Source organism: Zootoca vivipara, chromosome 8 (genome assembly GCF_965207765.1).
Source record: "Zootoca vivipara chromosome 8, rZooViv2.hap1.1, whole genome shotgun sequence".
Taxonomy (NCBI): Eukaryota; Metazoa; Chordata; class Lepidosauria; order Squamata; family Lacertidae; genus Zootoca; species Zootoca vivipara.
In genome coordinates this window covers 82,609,260-82,622,287 of record NC_142591.1, presented here as the reverse complement: position 1 = coordinate 82,622,287, position 13,028 = coordinate 82,609,260, and the positions used below count along the sequence as shown (strand labels likewise).

The 13,028-nt window shown below is 47.7% G+C and overlaps 1 protein-coding gene across 2 annotated transcripts in view; it reads left to right on the top strand.

The window, feature by feature from the left end:
* PTP4A3 (protein tyrosine phosphatase 4A3) overlaps positions 1-13,028 on the top strand; it is a 98,324-nt gene that overhangs the window by 15,729 nt on the left and 69,567 nt on the right. The window contains exon 1 of one of the 2 annotated variants that reach the window (XM_088676044.1): positions 4,639-4,771. The exons of the other annotated variant lie outside the window; for it this stretch is intronic. The gene's annotated coding sequence lies outside the window, so the exon portion shown is untranslated. Of the gene's footprint in view, positions 1-4,638; positions 4,772-13,028 lie in introns of those variants that run through there. 2 annotated transcript variants of the gene reach the window in all.

The window sequence follows — 13,028 nt, the reverse complement described above, 5'->3', positions numbered from 1 at the left end:
TGTTAGTTTTCTAAAGAGCGTCAGAGTTGGAGCAAGGAAGATGACTTTGGTGGGTACTAGTGGTAATTGCATTGTGAGGTGGATACACCAGTGCTGGGCCTTCGACAAGCCATTGGGAAGAACTTCATGACAGTAAGAGCTGTTCGACAGTGGAATTTGCTGCCAGGGAGTGTGGTGGAGTCTCCTTCTTTGGAGGTCTTTAAGCAGAGGCTTGACAGGCATATGTCAGGAATGCTTTGATGGTGTTTCCTGCTTGGCAGGGGGTTGGACTGGATGGCCCTTGTGGTCTCTTCCAACTCTGTGATTCTATGATTCTAAGCCAAAATTATTTGGTCAAGTGCTTTTTAAAAGCATTAAGTTCATTGGATCAACACACAAGATTATTGAATCTGCAATAGCCTGGGCGCTTGAACTGATTTGATTTTTGTAACTAGCTTAATTGTGAAAAACAGAATTCAACAGTTGCCAGGAACTGGAAATATAACTTAGCAACATTAGACAAAGTTCTGTTTTAAAAAATGGAATTGGAACAGGGATAGAAGTGGCAACTACTGAAGGAGTCCATTTTTGACGATGGGTCAAGCGAAGTACTGAGTAGGGCAATGCAATTCGAAAATATGTGGCCTTTCTGCTGACAGTTGTGCCATGCCTAGGGCAAAGACAACCGTGCTGTCTTGAGAAACTTTGCCGATACAGTGTGCAAAAGGCAAAGTTGCTTAGCTCGGAACAGAAATAAACAAGACGGAGGGTGTGCCCATTTAGCATATCTGTTCCTGTATATTCAGTTACGGGTCCAATAAGGAAAGGATGCATTGAAAACTTAAGCATGTTTGTGTGTAATGCATCACACATGCTTAAGGGAACCCGCAATTCCTATGCGTCATATTGGGGTGCACGTAACTGAGAGCGGTGGAAGGATCCAGGCACACAAGGGACCACCCCCCTCGACTCAGCTGGCGATTTGAATTTCAAAGCAAGCTATTAAACCACATCAGAAATGCAGCTGCAACACCAAAGCAGGGAGAGCAGGCGGGGGGGGGGGGGGGAGGCACAGCATTAAATTGGAACGGCGCTGGGGAATAGCAGGGTTGGCAAAATGTGTCCCTTATGAGAGCTTAAATCTTAAATACTTCCACACGACCTCGACTGCTGGCAGATTACATCCCCTTTCCACTGGGGAGCTTTAAGAGACTGCGGGGAGGGGGTTGTATGTTCGTGGTGGGGAGGGTTGGGAGGGGTCTTACTCCCCTCCTCATCCCTCCCCAACTCTTGCTTTTCTTCCCTGCCTGTCCCCAGTTACACCCTTGTGCAAATTAATTGAAACAAACAATGTAGTTTATTGTACAAAACTCACATAGACAGTGGTACCTCGACAACCGAACGATTCGACTTCCGAAGTCGACAACCCCGAAGTCTTTTTGCTGCGCGTGCCCCACGCGCGTGTTCCGTGCCTGCACAAAGCGGCGCGTGCGGTCGGCGCATGCGCAGAGGCACGGAATTGCGCTTCGCGCATGCGCAGAAGCCCCGCTTCGACAAGCTAAGGCTTCGACTTATGAAGACGGCCGCGGAACGGATCGTCTTCGTGAGTCGAGGTACCACTGTACGTACATTAGTAACGGATATGACCTCCGCTATTTTAAAGCAGCATTTACCAAAACGTCCTGGGAATCTACCAGTAGATTGCGATCGACCTGTTGGACATTCCTCCTGTAATCGACCTGTTGGACATTCCTGTTGGATCGACCTGTTAGATCGACCTGTTGGACATTCCTGCTGTAATAGGAGGACATTCCTATGCCTCCTATTAAGAGGCTCAAGCCAGTTTATCTCAGGGTCGTGGGTTCGAGTTCCACGCTGGACAAAAGATTCCTGCAATGAAGGGGGTTGGACTAGATCAGTGTTAGGAAATCAGATATATAAGTTAATCACCAAATGCCGCCTTAATCCTGGGTTACGGTCACAACATCAGAACGCCTAGGCGCCATCTCTCCCCCCCCCCCCCCCGGTGGAGTTAGTATTAGTATTAGTCATTTCATTTCTCTATACTGCTTTTACCTTTCAAAGGTAAAAAACTCAAAACAGCTTACAACACATTAAAACATCAGGCAGAACAATCCAGAATAAAAACAAATGCAAGCTTCAAGGGAAATATTTCAGATCCTTCCCTAAGGGATATTTGGCTTTCCCCATATTTATTTACCTCCTTAATTCACAGAGCTGTTCCAGATCAGAAGTGCTATAGAATGGCAAAGAAAGTAATGACAGAGCAGCAAATACAGGTACTTGATTGGCCAGGGAATTCCCCGGACGTACGGTAAATCCCATTGAGAATATGTGGGCTACAGACAATCCAGTGAGTTGATCAGGATTTATAGTTAAATTCTATTTCTATCTTTATCTCTGGACTTTTTGGAAATTCTTTTTTGGTTTATATACTTTTGAAATGTGAGTTCGAACTTTATTTTTAAGAATGCAGCCAGCTTGTTAAAATGGAGTCGAGAAAATAGACTGCGATTATATTCCACCCCATGTGACAAGTTTTGACCTTGACAGGACTGAACTATGTCAACAAAAAGGTACCCGCCTGAGTTTCAGCGGACTGTTTTGACCTTAATGTGGGAAGCAAGAATAGAACTATGTCAAGAGGAGACACAACGGCAAGTGTTACAGCAACAATTCCAGATGACGATGGCAGAATATGATTTCTTAGAAGATGAAGCTTTTGAAACTGAAGAAGACGAATGTGAGAATGACAATGATGAGGACTGTGATGACTTAACACAAAATGAAGCCCATCACGAAAAAAATGATGATTTTACTCTACAAAAAGTTGGATGGAGTGCCTCCCCTTCGAGGGGGGCACGATTGGACTTACTGGAACTCCAGAATGACCACAGGGAAGAAGGAAAAATTAAGCAGAGAAGAGAAGAAGCTCAGGGGTCTGATATGGAGGCCTGGATGGCAAAAGACTGTAAACAGGGGGTGGGGTGAAGGGAAAGTGAAGTTGTGATTGTAAGGATGGGTTAATAGGACTATAACTGGACTGCTGACTATGGAACTTGCTGGATTGGTGGGGTGGAGCCAGTACTCGGGGGGGTGTAAGGTTAGTTTGGGAATAATTATAGGTTTAAAAAGTGAATTGATTCTGGAAAAAGGTGAAAATATGGAGGCCTATAGAGGGGTAAAAATTAGGCACGGGAAGAAAAAATGGGAGTTTGATTTCTCAGTGATTGGACAATAGGCGAAAATGATAATAGTTAGTTTAAAAGTGGTACAAGATATAAAGGTGTATGTTATAAAATATGAACTATGAAACTGTTGAAGATGATAAATAAGGGAGGAAAACCGGGGAAGGGGGGAGGGTGGGGAAGCCCACAAAATATGGTTTAACAATTATGAATTTAACAATTATGATGAATTTTTTTTTGTCTTTTTTCCTTTTTGTCTTTTTTTTTCTTTTCTTTTTTCTCTTTTTCTCTTTTTGTATTTTCTTTTTTTTTGGTATGACAATAGATGGTTGGATGGATGAACTCCTGCGTACTGCCCTGGTTCACTGGAGCTCCCTGGTGGCAGGGGGGGGCTTCGGAGGCAGGGGAGGGGGAGGAGGACAGAAACCCAATCATAAAATGGACCACTTCTGACTGTTCACCTGCGTGGGATACTTCTGTGGCAGGGGAGGACCCATGGAGGGGGGTGGGAAGAAGGTGGAAAAGGTGTATATGTATGTACCATCTTTTGTAATTTGTAAAATCAATAAAAATTATGTTTAAAAAAAATAAAAAAAGAGAATATGTGGGCTATATGCAAAAGTCACCTCTGTGCTGTAGACTGTATGACTGTGGAGAAGCTAATTCAGGCGCTGATTCAAGTGTGGTACAGGGATCCGAAAATCAACAGTGACTGTTTGAAACCTGTAGACTCCATGCCAAACTAAAAGTCAGATAGTTGTTTATTTCCTTGACATCTTTTGGGAGGGTGCCACCACTGAGAAGGCCGTTGGTGCTGGACCTCAGTGTCTGGGCTGAATGATGGGAGTGAAGACGCTCCTTCAGGTATATAGGACCGAGGCAATTTAGGGCTTTAAAGGTCATCACCAACACCTTGAATTGTGCTCGGAAACATACTGGGAGCCAATGTAGGTCTTTCGGGACCGGTGTTATATGGTATATAAGCAGGTTCTCTCTCCCCTCCCCAGTTTGTGATGCGCGCCCGGCCTTTTGAAACAGGCAGCGTTCAGCGTGCCAGCCAGCTCAGCCAAATAGTACCAGGCTTGATTAAATTCATTCCTCAGGGATCTGCAGCCACAGGGCTGGCTGCTCGCTTGCCAGACTCCGAGTTGCAGTTGGCAGGCCGGGGATCAAAGTGCCGATCTCTCTGTGGCTTGGTGGGGTGCGGTGCTGGGGGAAGTAGGAGAACCTCAAACAGGTTCTCGCCCTGCCGGGAAGCTGCCTAACTGGAGCCGCGCACCTGGTGCCAGGCGGGGAGGCTGTGTTGCGGTTGGCGGCGCAGGAGGCGCGTTCTGTTTCCCACAGCTCCTCCTGCGAGAGGCAAACAAATGACCTTCCGATAAGGATCTTGCTAGACCGGTGTCCTCCCCTCCTGTTCTCGCACGCCTGCCGGCTCTCCCTCTCTCCCACTGCAGCTGGAAGAGCAGGGCTGTTCGTCTGCCAGGGATATGCGAACAGCCGCGTCTGACTCTTAGGGGAAGTCTTTTTCTCTTTCTCTCTCTCGTGCTCTGGATTGAGGCATGCAGACTGCTCCAAATCTGCCGGTAAGTGATAAGGCTCGGGGAAGAGAAAGCAGGGCAGATCCAGGCAGCTGAACGCTGAAGATTCGAGGACAGGTAAAAAGAATATCCTCCTTCGCACAGCACATGGTTAATCTGTGAAACTCGCTGCCACAGGAAGGACCCACCCAACTGGGATGGCTTTAAAAGAGGATTGGACAGCTCCGTGGAGGAGAAGTCTTTATCGATGGCTACTAGCTGTTGGTGATGGCTGTGCTCCGCAGTTGGAGGCAGAAATGCTTCTGAATACAGGTTGTGGGAAGGGAGGAGGGCTCTTGTGTTCGAATCCTGCTTGCTGGTTTCCTGCAGGCCTCTGGTTGGCCACTGTGAGAAGAGGGTGGGTGGAGTACAGTGGAGCAGATGGGCCCAGCAAGGTCTTCTGATGTTCTTATTTACAGATGGTTCATCCTCATTTGTTTACAGCAGGCATGGCCAAACTTGGCCCTCCAGCTGTTTTGGGACTACAACTCCCATCATCCCTAGCTAACAGGACCAGTGGTCGGGGATGATGGGAATTGTAGTCCCAAAACAGCTGGAGGGCCTGGTTTACAGCGAAGTTAGATCAGTGGTTCCCAAAGGTGCCATCCCTCCCCCAGAGGTGCAGTGGGATTACCTAGCGGGGGCGCTGAGGCAAGTGTGTGGTGGGGGTGTCAACATAGCTGCCAAGTACCCCGTTTTCCCCGGGAAACCCCCCGTTTTTACTTTTCCCGGTGGTCCCCCGTATCACTTCGTCTCCCGTTTTTCTCCATTATTTTCTCCTGCCGGCGGCCATTTTTTTTCTTTCCGATTTGCCCTTCTATGGGCACCAAAAATGGCCGCCGCCGGCTTCAAAAGTCGCATCTATGCATGTCCAGAAGTGCATAGATGCGACTTCCGGTGTCGGCGGCGGCCATTTTTGGTGCCCATAGATGAGCAAAGCGACACCGGAAGTTACGTCGACGCAACGTCCGGTGTCCCACGGCTGCCAGTCCCGGATTCTGCAGACTTCAAAATCTATGTTGCTAAAACTGTATACTTAAATAGTTTCATTTGGATTTTGAATAAATGTGCAATTAATTGTCACTGCTTAAATTTGTGTGTGTGTGTGTGTGTGTGTGTGTCACTCGCTTCCTTGGGCAAACTGCCATTTTTGAATGATGACGTTTATTATGGCACTGAGGGGGCATTGCCCCCAAAACGTTTGGGAACCACTGGGTTAGTTGACTGTTTAGAGAGAACACATTTGTCCTGGTCTGAGATGCAGTGACCGTGATGCTGTGCATTTTCCCTGTCGCTTTCCTTCCTGCAAAAAATCATCTTTTGGGGAAGTGGGATTTTTGCTCAAGACCAGGGGTCGGCAAGGTGTACCTCGCCAGCGGAGAACCCTCCATGGGCCGGATTGCGCACGCGCAGACACAATTTCCGGCGCCGTGGAAGCGAGGCGCCGCACTGTGCCGGTTTAGTGCAGCAGCCGGGAGTCGCCAAGTGGGCGGCTCGGTTTGGGGGTGGCTCGTGGGCCGGTTAAACGACCCCCATGAGCTGCTCATTGCCCATGGGCCTTAGGTTGCCGACCCCTGCTCAAGACCTTCCAATCACTCCTACCTGTGCCACCTGGTTTTGCTGGTATGTGAATGAACTCCCACCCCCCAAATAGTTGCAGTTCGGAAGCGCCTACAATAAGATTAAACACCTGCCGTTGTACGTAGCCATGGCAGTAGAAGTTCTCGGCGTTTTGGCTCAAGGATCAGCAAATTCACTAGACGCAAAACAGGGTAAATCCCCCTGGAGCTGCCTTTTCCTTATTCTGCCTTCGGATTAACCCTTCATTGGGTGAGCGTAAACATTGGAAGTGGGTTGAGATGGCTATCCTTGCCCAATGCTATCAGCAGGTCCCAATATGAAAGAGAAACAATATTCTGAATGAATCAAAAAGTACAAGAAAATCAGACACTGAGGTGTGTCAGGTGCTCATTAACTGTCCTCTGCCATACATTTGCAGGGACTTTTTCTTCGGGCCAGCCGGGTTTTACCGTAAGCGCCGAAATCATTGCGGAAGCAAAAGGCCCCCCTGCCTTTTTCGAGTTCTGTGCCGCTCGAGTAGCTTCTTTTCCCGTAAGATATTTGCATTTCTCCAAGGATTCCGCTCTTCATGCAAATAGAATTAAAAATGTAAGCAGATGTGCGGCGTTAAGCACTTTAAAAAAAAAAGAGTTTTGCATTTCAGAATTGGCTGTGACAAAGGGGAAGTGATTTTTAAATGTGTGCGGGGGGGGGGGTTCTGGTTGGCACTTGCCTTGACAAAAGTCACTAACAGCTGGATGTGTGATTCTTTTTTTGGATGGAGGAAAAAAACAGCAACACACACACACACACAGAGGTATAAGCTGTGAGTTTCCTGCTTTGCTTTTTAACCAGCAATTATCAAGGGTCTGCAGCCAGAGGGTTTCAACATCTGTGTTTCATCCTGTTTTTCTCTCTCCCCCCCATGTCTCTCTGTCCCCCCCCCCCCACTTCTCTGTCTCTCTCCAGATAAGAGCTGCTAGCATTTAAGAAATCACATTCAGCAGCTTTGCAAATATGCTGGTGGTATCTGCTAGAATCCTGGAGGCATTCCAGGGCTTTGAGAGGTCATGAGGTGGCAGACCTCTGCTCTCTGCTAAGCTGACCATTGGTGCACTTAAAAGACACGAAACTGTCTTTATCCCCCCCCCCCCACTGGCCCCATCTATATCTCCAGGTGCCCACATATCCTGACCGAACAGGTAACCCCATGACCTGGGCTTGTCCCCTCCCCTTCCCCCCCTCCACCCAGTTTATTTACTTCATGGGTAGGCAAGTTTGCTGACCTCTGATTTATTTCATGAAATCTACGTACCATTTGATTGTTAAAACACAACAACCAACAACCTCAAAGCATTTTACGAAACAATATTATTAGTGAAAACGTAATGTTCAAAGAATTGAAGCCAGCAATGACCTAAGAAAACCACACACACACACCGGGATTCTGAATATATGGGCAGACTTGCCTAAGCAAAAATGTTTTTAGCAGGTGACGAATGACGTTTGCGGAAGATGCCTGCCTGGAGTCAAGAGGCGGGGAGTTCCAAAGGGTAATGGGAGCTGCGTGCTGAGAACTTGAGGGAGGGCCATGCTTTGCCAAGCACCAGATACCTGTTAAAAGTGAGAGGAGGTGTTGCGTAGTGGCTAGAGTTTTCGGAGTAGGAACTGGGAGACCAGAGTTCAAATCCTCATTCGGGCATGAAGCGCGCTGGGTGACTGTTGGCCAGTTTCTGTCTTCTCTGAGCCTAACCCTACCTCACAGAGCTTTTGTTGGGAATGAACAAGGAAGGGGGAAAGAACCATGTGTACCATCTCAAGCTCCTTGGAGGTAACACGTTTTATGCTCGCTCCCAAGAAGCACAGCCCACAGTTGTGAGCCTGCTGGAAGCCTAATTAGGTGCATCGTTAACCTGTGGAACTACCTCCCACAGGAGGCAGTGATGGCCAGCAACTTGGATGGCTTTAAAAGAGGATTGGTAAAAATTGTGGAGGAGAAAAGGGCTCTCAATGGCTACTAGCCAGGATGGCTACGTTCTGCCTCCACCGTTGCACGCACCAATGCTTCTGAATACCAGCTGCCGGAAACCACAGGAGAGGAGAGGGCTCTTGTGTTCGAATCCTGATTGCCGGTTTCCCACAGGCATCTGACTGACCACTGTGAGAACAGGATGCTGGACTAGATGGGCCATGGGATGCAGGCAAGAACTGAACACACTTTTCTCCTTGTGCTCATTTCTATACATAATTTTTCCTAATAGGGATTTTTGTTTTGGGGGTGGGGGCACTTTTTGAGTGTCACATCGTATTGCAAAAATTCAAAATGTGATTCTGTTCCGATCAGAGCACATTCGGAGTTCGAGGTATGGTTTGCATGGGAAATTGCAGAACTCTTCATTGGCTGCCTTTAAAATAGTCCGCGTGAAGTCCTGGCTTGCAAAGAAAGCGAAACCGCAGCAGCTTTTGTGTGTTTGTGTGTGTGTTGTTTTGTGGCAGGGACCCCAAACTAAGGCACGTGGGCCAGATGCGGCCCAATCGCCTTCTAAATCCGCCCCGCGGATGGTCCGGGAATCAGCATGTTTTTACATGAGTAGAATGTGTGCTTTTATTTAAAATGCATCTCTGGGTTATTTGTGGGGCCTGCCTGGTGTTTTTACATGAGTAGAATGTGTCCTTTTGTTTAAAATGCATCTCTGGGTTATTTGTGGGGCCTGCCTGGTGTTTTTACATGAGTAGAATGTGTCCTTTTGTTTAAAATGCATCTCTGGGTTATTTGTGGGGCCTGCCTGGTGTTTTTACATGAGTAGAATGTGTCCTTTTGTTTAAAATGCATCTCTGGGTTATTTGTGGGGCCTGCCTGGTGTTTTTTACATGAGTAGAATGTGTGCTTTTATTTAAAATGCATCTCTGGGTTATTTGTGGGGCCTGCCTGGTGTTTTTTACATGAGTAGAATGTGTGCTTTTATTTAAAATGCATCTCTGGGTTATTTGTGGGGCCTGCCTGGTGTTTTTTACATGAGTAGAATGTGTGCTTTTATTTAAAATGCATCTCTGGGTTATTTGTGGGGCATCGGAATTCGTTCATTCTCCCCCCAAAAAAGAATATCGTTCGGCCCCCCACAAGGTCTGAGGGACAGTGGGCAGGCCCTTTGCTGAAAAAGTTTGCTGACCCGTTTTGTGGCCTCACTGTCTCATTGTCACTGTTAGTGCCGCTCCGGCTGAATTGCAAAAGGCACTTGAAGATTCGAGTCAGAGGCCCGGGCGCATGATGAGACAGTAACCTACTTTCTGTTTCTGGTTGACAGCCCAGATGCAGACCAGGAAATCTGCAAACAGGCAGTGTGTGTGTGAGAGAGAAACAGCCAGTCGTTCTTGAGTTCTTGGCGCTGCCATCCGTTGCCAAGGGCAGGGAGCGTAGGATAGGACCGCCTGCTTGTCAGGGAGGCTGGCATGGTTTCTGCATGCGCAGAGCATGTTCCTTGTGTCGATATGTGAGGAGGAACGCTACGGCCTCAAAAGTTAAATGTCAACGGAGATCGCTTCTGATTTTAATCCGGCAGGGGCACTTAATGCGTTCCTACCCGGGAAACTTGGAATTCTGCCAAGACCGCCTTCGGAATGTCACAGCAAGCGTCACCAATGGGCGGCTGAAAGGGCGAGGTACTTCTCACAGTTTTGCAGTGGCGCCCAAATTTGAAATCTCGCCGGGAGACGCACAGGGCATTCGTTTCTTGAGCTCGCGCACAATTGTCTGCGCAAAACCACTTTCAGGCGTTACGCTCTTCCCATGTGCATTCCCCATGTAAATGCTCAGGATTGCAGAGTTGGAGAATTTCTAACACACTGCTTGCATGACTACTATCACGAGATCGCCTTACCCTTATATATGCTCACACAGCCGCTTCAGTTGGAGAAACTGGCGCCGGTGTTAGAAATTAGGCAGGCGCCAGGAGCATCTTGCTGCTAGCATAGGTCCAGTTAATTTAATGACTACGTGGAGATTTTTGGGCACCAGGTTGGTGATCACAGTTTAAAAGCCCCTGTCTTAGTTAATAAGACCGTTAGCTACTGGTAATTCCATAGTTAATTCCTTTTCCATCTCTGTGGTGTGTGTTTTTCATCCTTGCATAAAGGGGCAAGTGGATTGTTGTAAGAGCAAGCTACAGTCAAGCAATATAGTTGAGATCATAGAATTGTAGTGTTGCAGGGGACCCTGAGGGTCATTTAGTCCAACCCCCGACGAATAGCGTGGTGGCAGATTTAAGGTGCCATTTGGCACCTACCTTATATATGAGTTTCTAACTTGGCTGGCACTGCTGCAAGTACCACATAATACCCATTTCCCCATTTGTGAGAACTCCATATGTTAGTGTGGCAGCACCTGCACTGTGGAACTCCCTGCCTCTTGACATCAGGAAGTCAACTTTGTTTACCCTTTTCGGCACCTGCTGAAAGCATTATTGTTTAGAGAAGCCTGTCCAGATATTTACAACATTGATGCGAGTTTTAACCTTTCGCTATTTGATATTTTCGAAAGTCTGAAGTGCTTGTTGATCGTTTGTATAGTTTTTGTAAACCGTTTTGAAGTTGTTGTTTTTGCTGTTGATCGTGGGACCCTTTATCAATCGCGAGATGAAAATAACGGGGTGTGTGTGTGTGAATTTTTCCGACCCCTGACCCCCTCTCTTTGTTCCTCCTTGCAATTGGCGTTTGTAGATGTGGATTGTGGATACGATGATTGTTTTAATCATTGCGTGCTTTTGTATTCTTTTAGTTTTTGGTGTATGGCATTTACCCAAAAAAGCCCAACAACTGTGATCACTTAAAGGCTAGAGCATGGGTAGGCAAACTAAGACCCGGGGGCTGGATCCAGCCCAATCGCCTTCTCAATCCAGCTCGCGGATGATCCGGGAATCAGCGTGTTTTTACATGAGTAGAATGTGTCCTTTTATTTAAAATGCATCTCTGGGTTGTTATTATTATTTTTTATTCCCGCAGCTGCAGAATACTGCTTCAGAGCCTAATTGCAACGTACAATACTACCTACCTTTGATCATCCAAAAATTGGCCTTGTCTGACCTAGTCCCCGCCAGCTATATTCCTTTAAGCAGGCAAACGTTTGCAAGGGAGGGTATTCCCCACCTATATTCCCCCACCCCCAATTTTATTAGCTTGAGTCAGGTGCTCCCTCTCTGAGCGGGATGCCAGCGATCTTCACCTCGCATGACCTCCCCGTGCCTTTCACGGTATTAATCGAAGGGTGCTCTGTTGCATCACAGGAGAAAAGCGCTGTCTGGGTGGGTTAGAAGGAACTGTGCCTGCCAAGGACTTTCCCTTCTGGACCTCATGTTAAAAACAAACAAACCACGCAGGGAACCTGAGCTGTGTTGAACGGAGCATCAGCCCCGTTCGCCTAAGCCCTGCAGCTTTTGGATCAGTTAACCAAAATAAATGCTGAAAACGTTTCCTACCCCTAGCAGGGTGTTGCATTCCCTTTTTGGGCAACCTTCAAGGTGCGAGGTGGCCTTGATGGGACGGGGCAAAAAACGATAGCTCAGTCGGTTAGAGCACGGTGCTGATTCCCGCTGTGGACAGCTGCATATTCCTGCATTGCAGGGGGGGGTTAGGCTAAGATGATCCTCAGAGCCCCCTTCCGTCTCTACAAGTCTGATCCTCCCCTGCCCTTCGTTCATCCTTCTCTATTTGACCCCGGGCAGACCCCACCTGGAGACCTGCTCCCAGAACAATTTAAGGAGGGTGTTGGCAAGCTGGAAGGTGTGCAGACAAGGGGGGGACGAAGATGGTCAAGGGTCTGGAAACCTAGCCTTAGGACAGGCATGTCCAAAGTTTGTTTCGGGGGCCTAATCCGACCCGCCAGTTGATTTAATCCAGCCCCCGTGGCAGCATATGTCCTGGGGTAAAAACCTAAAAAAAGCCAATCAACTTTGGTCGGCCCTCACGCATGTTCTCTCCATCAAATCTGGCCCTCTTTGGAAAAAAAAAGTTTGGGCACTCCTGCTAGGAGGAACGGTTGAGAGAGTTGGGTATGCTGAGCTTGGAAAAGAGGAGACTGAGAGGAGCAATTTCCACATGAAGAGTTACTTCCTTTTACCTGTCCTGATTCTTCCAAAGTTCAGCTTCAATGGGTGGCTTCCAGACTCAAAGTGGTGATCTTTTCGGTTGGGCTCCGCTATGGCAGAGCTTGAAGAGCTGCTGCAAAGGATCTTGGAGGAAACAGTACCAAACCCCAAATCTTCGGCAGCTACAATTAATTTCTGTGCTCTGTCTCGCAGTCTTTCTTCTCCCTCTTTTAGTCCGCAAATGTCCCAAGCGGCGTTCTTTAGCGTTCTGGATCTCAGGAGAGTTTATTGCAATGCATAGCTAAGTATTGGGGTTTTTTTCCCGATGGGCGTTTTTGAAGTCGTTTGCAGCCTTGCGACCTATTGCATTTAGGTTCAACTGAGGAATTTGCAAGGCCAGAAACAGCCCTGCTGCTTTGGATCTTCAGAGCATTGATGTCTGCTGCACGACTTCCATCTTCCCTGACTGCTGGTCCTGCTAAGTTAGGGGTGATGGGAGTTGTAGCCCCAACAACAGCCGGAGATGCAAGTTTGGGAAACCCTGATGTAGTTCAAGCTGCTGCATTGCAGGAATCTTGCCCAACGTGGGCCGCGAACCCACGACCCTGAGATCAAGAGTCTCA